The sequence below is a fragment of the Cervus canadensis genome, chromosome 14 (assembly GCF_019320065.1).
Source record: "Cervus canadensis isolate Bull #8, Minnesota chromosome 14, ASM1932006v1, whole genome shotgun sequence".
Lineage (NCBI taxonomy): Eukaryota > Metazoa > Chordata > Mammalia > Artiodactyla > Cervidae > Cervus > Cervus canadensis.
The window spans coordinates 66500931-66516344 of NC_057399.1; positions in this window are offsets into that span (position 1 = coordinate 66500931).

A 15414-nucleotide genomic window follows, 5' to 3' on the forward strand; every position below is an offset into this window, starting at 1 on the left:
TTTCCACACATTTTCAGGCTCTTCATATTTTTCAGACCTTTTTATGCTCCTCCAATTTCTCAGACCTTTTCATGCTCCTCGCATTTTTCACTCCTTTTCATGCTCCTCGAATTTTCATGCCTTTTCATGCTCTTCATATTTTTCACACCTTTTTGTGCTCTTCATATTTTTCAGACCTTTTCGGGCTCTTCATATTTTTCAGACCGATTCATGCTCCTCTAATTTTTCACACCTTTTCATGTTCCTCATATCTTTCAGACCTTTTCATGCTCCTCGTATTTTTCACACCTTTACATGCTCCTCATATTTTTGACACCTTTTCATGCTCTTCATATTTTTCACTCCTTTTCATTCTCCTCATATTTTTGACACCTGTTCATGCTCTACATATTTTTCAGACCTTTTCATGTGCCTCGTATTTTGAAGACGTTTTCATGCTCTTCGTATTTTCAGACCTTTTCATGCTCCTTGCACTTTTCACACTTTTTCATGCTATTCATATTTTTCATACCTTTTCATGCTCCTCGTATTTTTCACAACTTTTCATGCTCCTCGTATTTTTCACAACTTTTCATGCTCTTCGTATTTGTCACACCTTTTCATGCTCTTCTTACTTTCCACACTTTTTCATGCTCTTCATGTTTTTCACACCCTTTCATGCTCTTCTTATTTTTCACATTTTTTCATGTTGTTCATATTTTTCACACCTTTTCATGCTCTTCATATTTTTCAGACCTTTTCATGCTTTTTATATTTTTCACAGCTTTTCATGCTCTTCGTGTTTTTCACACCTTTTCATGCTCTCGTATTTTTCAGACATTTTAATGCTCCTCGTACTTTTCACAACTTTTCATGCTCCTAGTATTTTTCACACCTTTTCATGCTCCTGGTATTTTTCCCAACTTTTCATGCTCTTCGTATTTTTCACATCTTTTCATGCTCTTTGAATTTTTCATACCTTTTCATGCTCTTCATATTCCTCAGACCTTTTCATGCTCTTGATATTTTTCACACCTTTGCATGCCCTTCGTGTTTTTCACACATTTAATGCTCTTCATATTTTTCACCCCTTTTCATGCTCTTCATATTTTTCACACCATTTCATGCTCCTCATATTTTTTATACAAATTCATGCTCCTCTTATTTTCAACCTTTACATGCCACTCATATTTTTGACACCGTTTCATGCTCTTCATATTTTGACACCTTTTCATGCTCCCCATATTTTTGACACTTTTTCATGCTCTACATATTTTTCAGACCTTTTCATGCTCGTCGTATTTTTCAGACGTCTTCATGCTCCTCGTATTTTTCAGACCTTTTCATGCTCCTCATATTTTTCACAACTTTACATGCTCTTCGTTTTTGTCACACCTTTTCAGGCTCTTCGTATTTTTCACACCTTTTCATGCTCTTCGTGTCTTTCACACCATTTCAGGCTCTTCGTATTTTTCACACCTTTTCATGCTCTTCATATTTTTGACACGTTTTCATGCTTTTCATATTTTTCAGACCTTTTCATGCTCTTGATATTTTTCAAAGCTTTCCATGCTCTTCGTGTGGTTCACTCCATTAATGATCTCGTGTTTTTCAGAGTGTTTCATGCTCATCATATTTTTCACACCTTTTCATGCTCTTCATATTTTTCACACTGTTTCATCCTCCTCTAATTTTTCATACAGTTTCATGGTCCTCATATTTTTCACACCTTTACATGCTTCTCATATTTTCAACACCTTTTAATGCTCCTCTTATTGTTTACAACTTATCATTGCTCTTCATATTTTTCAGACCTTTTCATGCTTTGATAATTTTCACATCTTTTCCTGCTCTTCGTATTTTCACACCTTTTCCTGCTCTTCGTATTTTTGACACCTTTTCATTTCTTTTCATATTTTTTCAGACCTTTTCATGCTCCTCGTATATTCACACCTTTTCAGCTCCTCGTTTTTTCAAGAGCTTTTTCATGCTCTTCATATTTTTCAGACCTTTTCATGCTTTTGATAATTTTCACATCTTTTCCTGCTCTTCGTATTTTTCACACCTTTTCCTGCTCTTCGTATTTTTGACACCTTTTCATGTTCTTCATATTTTTCAGACCTTTTCATGCTCCTCGTATATTTCACACCTTTTCATGCTCCTCGTATTTTTCAGAGCTTTTCATGCTCCTCGTATTTTTCAGACCTTTAAATGCTCCTCTTAATTTTTAGATCTTTTCATGCTCCTCATTTTTTCAAACCCTGTCATGCTCCTCTTATTTTTCACACCGTTTCATGCTCCTCATATTTTTCATACCCTTTCATGCTCTTCGTATTTTTCACACATTTTCATGCTCCTCGTATTTTACACTCCTTTTCATGCTCCTCGTATATTTCACACCATTTCATGCTCCTCATTTTTTTCAGACCGTTTCATGCTCCTCATATTTTTCAGACAGTTTCATGCTCCTCATATTTTTCAGACCGTTAAATGCTCCTCGTATTTTTCAGATCTTTTCATGCTCCTCGTATTTTTCACACCTTTTCATGCTGTTCATATTATTCACAGCTTTTCATGCTTTTCATATTTTTCAGACCTTTTCATGCTCTTGATACTTTTCCAACCTTTTCATGCTCTTCGTGTTTTTCACAGTGTTTCATGCTCTTCCTATTTTTCACTCGTTTTAATGCTGCTCATATTTTCACACCTTATCATGCTCTTCATATTTTTCACACCTTTTCAGGCTCTTCATATATTTCAGACCTTTTCTAGCTCCTCATATTTTTCAGAACTTTTCATGCTCCTCGTATTTTTCAGACCTTTTCATGGTCTTCCTATATTTCAGAACTTTTCATGCTCCTCATTTTTTTCAGACCGTTTCATGCTCCTCATATTTTTGTCACTTTTTCATGCTCCTCATATTTTTCACACCTTTTCATGCTCCTCGTATTTTCAACCGTTTCATACTCCTCATATTTTTCATCCAGATACATGCTTCTCATATTTTTCATACCTTTACATGCTCCTCATATTTTTGACACCTTTTCATGCTCCTCATATTTTTCAGACCATTTCATGCTCTTCATATTTTCACACCGTTTCATACTCCTCATATTTTTGACACCTATTCATGCTCCTCATATTTTTCTGACCGGTTCATGCTCCTCTTATTTTTCAGTCCGATTCATGCTCCTCAAATTTTTCACACCTTTTGATGCTCCTCATATTTTTGACAACTTTTCATGCTCCTAATATTTTTCTGACCTTTTCAGGCTCCTCGTATTTTTCTGACATTTTCATTCCCTTCATATTTTTCACACCTTTTCATCCTCTTCGTATTTTTCACAGCTTTTCATGCTCTTCATAATTTTCACACTTTTTCATGCTCTTCATAATTTTCACAGCTTTTCATGCTCTTCGTATTTTTCACACTTTTTCATGCTCCTCGTATTTTTCACGTCTTTTCATTCTTCTCATATTTTTCATACCATTTCATGCTCCTCGTATTTTTCACACCTTTTCATGCTCCTCGTATTTTTCACACCTCTTCATGCTCCTCGTATTTTTCACACGTTTTCATGTTCCTCGTATTTTTCACACCTTTTCATGGTCTTCATATTTTTCGCACCTTTTCAGGCTCTTCATATTTTTCAGACCTTTTCTATCTCCTCATATTTTTCAGACCTTTTCTTGCTCCTCGTATTTTTCAGACCTTTTCATGCTTCTCGTGTTTATTGCACCTTTTCATGCTCCGCATAATTTTCAGACCTTTTTATGCTCCTCTTGTTTGTCAGACCTTTTCATGATCCTCGTATTTTTCACAACTTCTCATGCTCTTCGTATTTTTCACAACTTTTCATGCTCCTCATTTTTTTCAGACCGTTTCATGCTCCTCATATTTTCAGACAGTTTCATGCTCCTCATATTTTTCAGACCGTTTCATGTTCCTCGTATTTTTCAGATCTTTTCATGCTCCTGGTATTTTCCACACCTTTTCATGCTATTCATATTAATCACACCTTTTCATGCTCCTCATATTTTTCACACCTTTTCATGGTCCTCCTATATTTCAGAACTTTTCAAGCTCCTCATTTTTTTCAGACCGTTTCATGCTCCTCATATTTTTCACACCTTTTCATGGTCCTCCTATATTTCAGAACTTTTCAAGCTCCTCATATTTTTCATCCAGATACATGCTTCTCATATTTTTCATACCTTTACATGCTCCTCATATTTTTGACACCTTTTCATGTTTCTCATATTTTTCAGACCGTTTCATGCTCTTCATATTTTCACACCGTTTCATACTCCTCATATTTTTGACACCTATTCATGCTCCTCATGTTTTTCTGACCTTTTCAGGATCCTCGTATTTTTCAGACCTTTTCATTCTCTTCTTATTTTTCACACCTTTTCATGCTCTTCATAATTTTCACACTTTTTCATGCTCTTCATAATTTTCACAGCTTTTCATGCTCTTCTTATTTTTCACACCTTTTCATGCTCCTCATATTTTTCACACCTTTTTGTGCTTCTCATATTTTTCACACCTTTTCGTGCTCTTCGTATTTTTCCGACCTTTTCGTGCTCTTCATATTTTTCAGACCTTTTCATGCTCATCGTATTTTTCACACCTTTTCATGCTCTTCATATTTTCACACATTTTCTATCTCCTCAAATTTTTCAAATTTTTCATGTTCTTCATATTTTTCACACCTTTTCTAGCTCCTCATATTTTTCAGATCTATTCATGCTCTTCCTATTTTTCAGGCCTTTTCATGCTCCTCGTATTTTTCAGATCTTTTCATGCTCCTCGTATTTTTCACACCTTTTCATGCTCCTCGTATTTTTCAGACCTTTTCATGCTCCTCGTATTTTTCACACCGTTTTGTGCTCCTCGTATTTTTCACACATTTTCATGCTCCTCGTATTTTTCACTCCTTTTCGTGCTCCTCATATTTTTCACACCTTTTCATGCTCTTTGTGTTTTTCACACCTTTTCAGGCTGTTCATATTTTTCACACATTTTCATGCTCTTCATATTTTTCACACCTTTTCATGCTCTCGTATTTTTCAGACCTTTTCAAACTCCTCATATTTTTCACACCTTTTCATGATATTCATATTTTTCACACCGTTTCATCCTCCTCATATTTTTCATACCGATTCATGCTCCTCATATTTTTCACACCTTTACATGTTCCTCATATTTTTGACACCTTTTCATTCTCCTCATATTTCTGACACCTTTTCATGCTCCACATATTTTTCAGACCTTTTCTTGCTCCTCGTATTTTTAAGACATTTTCATCCTCCTCATATTTTTCACACCTTTTCATGCTCTTCATATGTTTCACACCGTTTCATGCTCCTCATATTTTTCATACAGATTCATGCTCCTCATATTTTTCACACCTTTACATGCTCCTCATATTTTTGACACCTTTTCATGCTCTTCATATTTTTCACACCTTTTCATTCTCCTCATAGTTTTGACACCTGTTCATGCTCTACATATTTTTCACACCTTTTCATGTGCCTCGTATTTTTAATACGTTTTCATGCTCCTCGTGTTTTTCAGACCTTTTCATGCTCCTCGTACTTTTCACACTTTTTCATGCTATCCATATTTTTCACACCTTTTCATGTCCTCGTATTTTTCACAACTGTTCATGCTCCTGGTATTTTTCACAACTTTTCATGCTCTTCGTATTTGTCACACCTTTTCATGCTCTTCTTATTTTCCACACTTTTACATGCTCTGCATGTTTTTCACACCTTTTCATACTCTTCTTATTTTTCACTTTTTTTCATGCTCTTCAGATTTTTCACACCTTTTCATCCTCTTCATATTTTTCAGACCTTTTCATGCTTTTTATATTTTTCACAGCTTTTCATGATCTTCGTGTTTTTCACACCTTTTCATGCTCTCGTATTTTTCAGACATTTTAATGCTCCTCGTACTTTTCACACCTTTTCATTCTCCTAGTATTTTTCACACCTTTTCATGCTCCTGGTATTTTTCACAACTTTTCATGCTCTTCGTATTTTTCACATATTTTCATGCTCTTTTAATTTTTCATACCTTTTCATGCTTTTCATATTCCTCAGACCTTTTCATGCTCTTCATATTTTTCAGACCTTTTAATGCTCTTGATATTTTTCACACCTTTGCATGCCCTTCGTGTTTTTCACACATTTCATGCTCCTCATATTTCTCACACCTTTTCATGCTCTTCATATTTTTCACACCGTTTCATGCTCCTCATATTTTTTTTTCTTTTCTTTTTTTTTATTTATTTTTTTTCCAGTGGGTTTTGTCATACATTGATATGAATCAGACATGGATTTACATATATTCCCAATCCCGATCCCCCCTCCCACCTCCCTCTCCACCCGATTCCTCTGGGTCTTCCCAGTGCACCAGGCCGGAGCACTTTGTCTCATGCATCCCACCTGGGCTGGTGACCTGTTTCACCATAGATAATATACATGCTGTTCTTTCGAAACATCCCACCCTCACCTTCTCCCACAGAGTTCAAAAGTCTGTTCTGTATTTCTGTGTCTCTTTTTCTGTTTTGCATATAGGGTTATCATTATCACCTTTCTAAATTCCATATATATGTGTTAGTATGCTGTAATGTTCTTTATCTTTCTGGCTTACTTCACTCTGTATAAGGGGCTCCAGTTTCATCCATCTCATTAGAACTGATTCAAATGAATTCTTTTTAATGGCTGAGTAATATTCCATGGTGTATATGTACACAGCTTCCTTATCCATTTCATCTGCTGATGGGCATCTGGTTGCTTCCAATGTCCTGGTCTATTATAAACAGTGCTGCGATGAACATTGGGGTGCACCGTGTCTTTCGATTGGTTTCCTCAGTGTGTATGCCCAGAAGTGGGATTGCTGGGTCATATGGCAGTTCTATTCCAGTTTTTTTTAACGAAATCTCCACACTGTTCTCCACAGTGGCTGTACTAGTTTGCATTCCCACCAACAGTGTAAGAGGGTTCCCTTTTCTCCACACCGTCTCCAGCATTTATTGCTTGTAGACTTTTGGATAGCAGCCATCCTGACTGGCGTGTAATGGTACCTCATTGTGGTTTTTGATTTGCATTTCTCTGATAATGAGTGATGTTGAGCATCTTTTCATGTGTTTGTTAGCCATCTGTATGTCTTCTTTGGAGAAATGTCTGTTTAGTTCTTTGGCGCATTTTTTGATTGGGTCATTTATTTTTCTGGAATTGAGCTGCAGGAGTTGCTTGTATATTTTTGAGATTAATCCTTTGTCTGTTGCCTCGTTTGCTATTATTTTCTCCCTTTTCATGCTGCTCGGAAATTTCACACCTTTTCATGCTCCTCGTATTTTTCACACCTTTTCATTTTCCTCGTATTTTTCACCCCTTTTCATGCTCCTCGTTTTTTCAGACCATTTCATGCTCCTCGTATTTTTCACACCTTTTCATGCTCCTCATATTTTTCACACCTTTTCATGCTCCTCGTATATTTCAGACCTTTTCATGCTTCTCGTATTTTGCAGACGTTTTCATGCTCTTCGTATTTTTCAAACCTCTTCATGCTCTTTCGGTTTTTCACACCTTTTCCTGCTCTTCGAATTTTTCAGGCTGTTTCATGCTCTTGATATTTTTCACACCTTTTCATGCTCTTCGTGCTTTTCACACTTTTCATGCTCTTCGTATATTTCCCACTGTTTCATTCTCGTCATATTTTTCATACCTTTTCATGCTCTTCACTTTTTTCACACCATTTCATGCTCCACATATTTTTGACAGTTTTTCATGCCCCTATATTTTTCAGACAGTTTCCTGCTCCTCATATTTTTCAGACCGTTTCATGCTCTTGATATTTTTCACACCTTTTCATGGTCTTCATATTTTTCACAACTTTTCATGCACCTCATATTTTTGAAATCTTTTGAAGCTCTTCATATTTTTCACCCCTTTTCATGCTCCTCATATTTATCACACCTTTTCATGCTCCACATATTTTTGACACCTTTTAATGTTCTTCAAGTTTTTCAGAACTTTTCATGCTCCTCATATTTTTGACACCTTTTCATGCTCCTCACATTTTTCACACCGTTTCATGCTCCTCATATTTTTGACACCTTTTCATGCTCTTCCTATTTTTAACACCGTTTCATGCTCCTCATATTTTTCATACAGATTCATGCTCTTCCTATTTTTCACACCTTTACATGCTCCTCATATTTTTGACACCTTTTCATGCTCTTCATATTTTTCACTCCTTTTCATGCTCCTCATATTTTTGACACCTTTTCATGCTCCTCATATTTTTCAGACCTTTTCATGCCCCTCGTGTATTTCAGACCATTTCATGCTCCTCGTATTTTTCAGAACCTTTCATGCTCCTCGTATTTTTCAGATCTTTTCATGCTCCTCGTATTCTTCACATCTTTTCATGCTCCTCGTTTTTTTCAGACCATTTAATGTTCCTCGTATTTTTCAGACCTTTTCATGCTCCTCGTGTTTTTCACACCTTTTCATGCTCCTCGTATTTTTCACAACTTTTCATGATGTTTGTATTTGTCACACCTTTTCAAGCTCTTCGTATTTTTCAGACCTTTTCATGCTCTTCGTATTTTTCACACCTTTTCAGGCTGTTCTTATTTTTCACACATTTTCATGCTCTTCGTGTTTTTCATACCTTTTCATGCTCTCGTATTTTTCAGACCTTTTCAAACTCCTCATATTTTTCGCACCTTTTCATTATATTCATGTTTTTCACACCTTTTCATCCTCCTCATATTTTTCATACAGATTCATGCCCCTCATATTTTTCACACCTTTACATGTTCCTCATATTTTTGACACCTTTTCATGCTGCACATATTTTTCAGACCTTTTCATGCTCCTCGTATTTTTAAGACGTTTTCATACTCCTCATAATTTTCACACCTTTGCATGCTCTTCATATGTTTCACACCGTTTCATGCTCCTCATATTTTTCATACAGATTCATGCTCCTCATATTTTTCACACCTTTACATGCTCCTCATATTTTTGACACCTTTTCATGCTCTTCATATTTTTCACTCCTTTTCCTTCTCCTCATATTTTTGACACCTGTTCATGCTCTACATATTTTTCAGACCTTTTCATGTGCCTCGTATTTTGAAGACGTTTTCATGCTCTTCGTATTTTCAGACCTTTTCATGCTCCTTGTACTTTTCACACTTTTTCATGCTATTCATATTTTTCATACCTTTTCATGCTCCTCGTATTTTTCACAACTGTTCATGCTCCTGGTATTTTTCACAACTTTTCATGCTCTTCGTATTTGTCACACCTTTTCATGCTCTTCTTACTTTCCACACTTTTTCATGCTCTGCTTGTTTTTCACACCCTTTCATGCTCTTCTTATTTTTCACATTTTTTCATGTTGTTCATATTTTTCACACCTTTTCATGCTCTTCATATTTTTCAGACCTTTTCATGCTTTTTATATTTTTCACAGCTTTTCATGCTCTTCGTGTTTTTCACACCTTTTCTTGCTCTCGTATTTTTCAGACATTTTAATGCTCCTCGTACTTTTCACACCTTTTCATGCTCCTAGTATTTTTCACACCTTTTCATGCTCCTGGTATTTTTCCCAACTTTTCATGCTCTTCGTATTTTTCACATCTTTTCATGCTCTTTGAATTTTTCATACCTTTTCATGCTCTTCATATTCCTCAGACCTTTTCATGCTCTTGATATTTTTCACACCTTTGCATGCCCTTCGTGTTTTTCACACATTTAATGCTCTTCATATTTTTCACCCCTTTTCATGCTCTTCATATTTTTCACACCATTTCATGCTCCTCATATTTTTTATACAAATTCATGCTCCTCTTATTTTCAACCTTTACATGCCACTCATATTTTTGACACCGTTTCATGCTCTTCATATTTTGACACCTTTTCATGCTCCCCATATTTTTGACACTTTTTCATGCTCTACATATTTTTCAGACCTTTTCATGCTCGTCGTATTTTTCAGACGTCTTCATGCTCCTCGTATTTTTCAGACCTTTTCATGCTCCTCATATTTTTCACAACTTTACATGCTCTTCGTTTTTGTCACACCTTTTCAAGCTCTTCGTATTTTTCACACCTTTTCATGCTCTTCGTGTCTTTCACACCATATCAGGCTCTTCGTATTTTTCACACCTTTTCATGCTCTTCATATTCTTGACACGTTTTCATGCTCTTCATATTTTTCAGACCTTTTCATGCTCTTGATATTTTTCAAAGCTTTCCATGCTCTTCGTGTTGTTCACTCCATTCATTATCTCGTGTTTTTCAGAGTGTTTCATGCTCATCATATTTTTCACACCTTTTCATGCTCTTCATATTTTTCACACTGTTTCATCCTCCTCTAATTTTTCATACAGTTTCATGGTCCTCATATTTTTCACACCTTTACATGCTTCTCATATTTTCAACACCTTTTAATGCTCCTCATATTGTTGACAACTTATCATGCTCTTCATATTTTTCAGACCTTTTCATGCTTTTGATAATTTTCACATCTTTTCCTGCTCTTCGTATTTTTCACACCTTTTCCTTCTCTTCGTATTTTTCACACCTTTTCATGCTCCTTATATTTTTGACACCTTTTCATGCTCTTCATATTTTTCAGACCTTTTCATGCTCCTCGTATATTTCACACCTTTTCATGCTCCTCGTATTTTTCAGACCTTTAAATGCTCCTCTTAATTTTTAGATCTTTTCATGCTCCTCATTTTTTCAAACCATGTTATGATCCTCTTATTTTTCACACCATTTCATGCTTTTCATATTTTTCATACCCTTTCATGCTCATCATATTTTTCACACATTTTCATGCTCCTCGTATTTTACACACCTTTTCATGCTCCTCGTATATTTCACACCATTTCATGCTCCTCAGATTTTTCATACAGTTTCATTCTCCTCATATTTTTCACATCTCTACATGCTCCTCATATTTTTGACACCTTTTCATGCTCTTCATATATTGCAGTCCTTTTCATGCTCCTCGTATTTTTCAGACCTTTTCATGCCCCTCGTATTTTTCAGACCTTTTCATGCTCCTCGTATTTTTCAGACCTTTTCATGATCCTCGTATTTTTCACACCTTCTCATGCTCTTCGTGTTTTTCACAACTTTTCATGCTACTCATATTTTTAAAATCTTTTGAAGCTCTTCATATTTTTCACACCTTTTCATGCTCCTCATATTTATCACACCTTTTCATGCTCCACATATTTTTAACACCTTTTAATGTTCTTCAAGTTTTTCAGAACTTTTCATGCTTCTCATATTTTAACACCTTTTCATGCTCCTCACATTTTTCACACCGTTTCATGCTCCTCATTTTTTTGACACCTTTTCAGGCTCTTCCTATTTTTCACACCGTTTCATGCTCCTCATATTTTTCATACAGATTTATGCTCTTCCTATTTTTCACACCTTTAAATGCTCCTCATATTTTTGACACTTTTTCATGCTTTCATATTTTTCACTCCTTTTCATGTTCCTCATATTTTTGACACCTTTCCATGCTCTTCATATTTTTCACACCTTTTCAGGCTGTTCTTATTTTCACACATTTTCATGCTCCTCGTGTTTTTCACACCTTTTCATGCTCTCGTATTTTTCAGACCTTTTCAAACTCCTCATATTTTTCACACCTTTTCATGATATTCATGTTTTTCACACCTTTTCATCCTCCTCTTATTTTTCATACAGTTTCATGCCCCTCATATTTTTCACACCTTTACATGTTCCTCATATTTTTGACACCTTTTCATGCTCTTCATATTTTACACACATTTTCATTCTTCTCATATTTTTGACACCTTTTCATGCTGCACATATTTTTCAGACCTTTTCATGCTCCTCGTATTTTTAAGACGTTTTCATGCTCCTCATATTTTTCACACCTTTTCATGCTCTTCATATGTTTCACACCGTTTCATGCTCCTCATATTTTTCATACAGATTCATGCTCCTCATATTTTTCACACCTTTACATGTTCCTCATATTTTTGACACCTTTTCATGCTCTTCATATTTTACACACATTTTCATTCTTCTCATATTTTTGACACCTTTTCATTCTTCACATATTTTTCAGACCTTTTCTTGCTCCTTGTATTTTTTTCAGACCTTTTTCATGCTCCTCATATTTTTCACAACTTAACAATGCTCTTCGTATTTGTCACACCTTTTTCCATGCTTTTTCGTGTCTTTCACACCAATTTCAGCTCTTCGTATTTTTCACGACCTATTTTCATATGCTCTTCATATTTTTTGACAACGTTTTCAATGCTCTTCATATTTTTCAGACTTTTCTGCTCTTGATATTTTCACAGCTTTCCATGCTCTGAGAGTGTTGTTTCACTCCATTCATGATCCGTGTTTTTCAGAGTGTTTCATGCTCCTCAATATTTTTCACACCTTTTCATGCTCATTCCATAGTTTTTCAACACTGTTTTAATCCTTCCTCTATTTTCATACGTTTCATGGTCCTCATATTTTTCACAACCTTTACATGCTTCTCTATTTTCAACCTTTTATGCTCCTCATTATTGTTGACAACTTATCATGCTCTTTCATATTTTCGACTTTTCATGCTTTTGATAATTTTCCATCTTTTTCCCTGCTCTTCGTATTTTTCACACCTTTTCATGCTCCTCGTATTTTTCACACCTTTTCATTTTCCTCGTATTTTTCACACCTTTTCATGCTCCTCGTTTTTTCAGACCATTTCATGCTCCTCGTATTTTTCACACCTTTTCATGCTCCTCATATTTTTCACACCTTTTCATGCTCCTCGTATATTTCAGACCTTTTCATGCTTCTCGTATTTTGCAGACCTTTTCATGCTCTTCGTATTTTTCAAACCTCTTCATGCTCTTTCGGTTTTTCACACCTTTTCCTGCTCTTCGAATTTTTCAGGCTGTTTCATGCTCTTGATATTTTTCACACCTTTTCATGCTCTTCGTGCTTTTCACACTTTTCATGCTCTTCGTATATTTCCCACTGTTTCATTCTCGTCATATTTTTCACACCTTTTCATGCTCTTCACTTTTTTCACACCATTTCATGCTCCACATATTTTTGACAGTTTTTCATGCCCCTATATTTTTCAGACAGTTTCCTGCTCCTCATATTTTTCAGACCGTTTCATGCTCTTGATATTTTTCACACCTTTTCATGGTCTTCATATTTTTCACAACTTTTCATGCACCTCATATTTTTGAAATCTTTTGAAGCTCTTCATATTTTTCACACCTTTTCATGCTCCTCATATTTATCACACCTTTTCATGCTCCACATATTTTTGACACCTTTTAATGTTCTTCAAGTTTTTCAGAACTTTTCATGCTCCTCATATTTTTGACACCTTTTCATGCTCCTCACATTTTTCACACCGTTTCATGCTCCTCATATTTTTGACACCTTTTCATGCTCTTCCTATTTTTAACACCGTTTCATGCTCCTCATATTTTTCATACAGATTCATGCTCTTCCTATTTTTCACACCTTTAAATGCTCCTCATATTTTTGACACCTTTTCATGCTCTTCATATTTTTCACTCCTTTTCATGCTCCTCATATTTTTGACACCTTTTCATGCTCTTCATATTTTTCAGACCTTTTCATGCCCCTCGTGTATTTCAGACCATTTCATGCTCCTCGTATTTTTCAGACCCTTTCTTGCTCCTCGTATTTGTCAGATCTTTTCATGCTCCTCGTATTCTTCACAACTTTTCATGCTCCTCGTTTTTTTCAGACCATTTAATGTTCCTCGTATTTTTCAGACCTTTTCATGCTCCTCGTGTTTTTCACACCTTTTCATGCTCCTCGTATTTTTCACAACTTTTCATGATGTTTGTATTTGTCACACCTTTTCAAGCTCTTCGTATTTTTCGGACCTTTTCATGCTCTTCGTATTTTTCACACCTTTTCAGGCTGTTCTTATTTTTCACACATTTTCATGCTCTTCGTGTTTTTCATACCTTTTCGTGCTCTCGTATTTTTCAGACCTTTTCAAACTCCTCATATTTTTCGCACCTTTTCATTATATTCATGTTTTTCACACCTTTTCATCCTCCTCATATTTTTCATACAGATTCATGCCCCTCATATTTTTCACACCTTTACATGTTCCTCATATTTTTGACACCTTTCATGCTGCACATATTTTTCAGACCTTTTCATGCTCCTCGTATTTTTAAGACGTTTTCATACTCCTCATAATTTTCACACCTTTGCATGCTCTTCATATGTTTCACACCGTTTCATGCTCCTCATATTTTTCATACAGATTCATGCTCCTCATATTTTTCACACCTTTACATGCTCCTCATATTTTTGACACCTTTTCATGCTCTTCATATTTTTCACTCCTTTTCATTCTCCTCATATTTTTGACACCTTTTCATGCTCTACATATTTTTCAGACCTTTTCATGTGCCTCGTATTTTGAAGACGTTTTCATGCTCTTCGTATTTTCAGACCTTTTCATGCTCCTTGTACTTTTCACACTTTTTCATGCTATTCATATTTTTCATACCTTTTCATGCTCCTCGTATTTTTCACAACTTTTCATGCTCCTCGTATTTTTCACAACTTTTCATGCTCTTCGTATTTTTCACACCTTTTCATGCTCTTCTTACTTTCCACACTTTTTCATGCTCTGCATGTTTTTCACACCCTTTCATGCTCTTCTTATTTTTCACATTTTTTCATGTTGTTCATATTTTTCACACCTTTTCATGCTCTTCATATTTTTCAGACCTTTTCATGCTTTTTATATTTTTCACAGCTTTTCATGCTCTTCGTGTTTTTCACACCTTTTCATGCTCTCGTATTTTTCAGACATTTTAATGCTCCTCGTACTTTTCACACCTTTTCATGCTCCTAGTATTTTTCACACCTTTTCATGCTCCTGGTATTTTTCCCAACTTTTCATGCTCTTCGTATTTTTCACATCTTTTCATGCTCTTTGAATTTTTCATACCTTTTCATGCTCTTCATATTCCTCAGACCTTTTCATGCTCTTGATATTTTTCACACCTTTGCATGCCCTTCGTGTTTTTCACACATTTAATGCTCTTCATATTTTTCACACCTTTTCATGCTCTTCATATTTTTCACACCATTTCATGCTCCTCATATTTTTTATACAAATTCATGCTCCTCTTATTTTCAACCTTTACATGCCACTCATATTTTTGACACCGTTTCATGCTCTTCATATTTTGACACCTTTTCATGCTCCCCATATTTTTGACACTTTTTCATGCTCTACATATTTTTCAGACCTTTTCATGCTCGTCGTATTTTTCAGACGTCTTCATGCTCCTCGTATTTTTCAGACCTTTTCATGCTCCTCATATTTTTCACAACTTTACA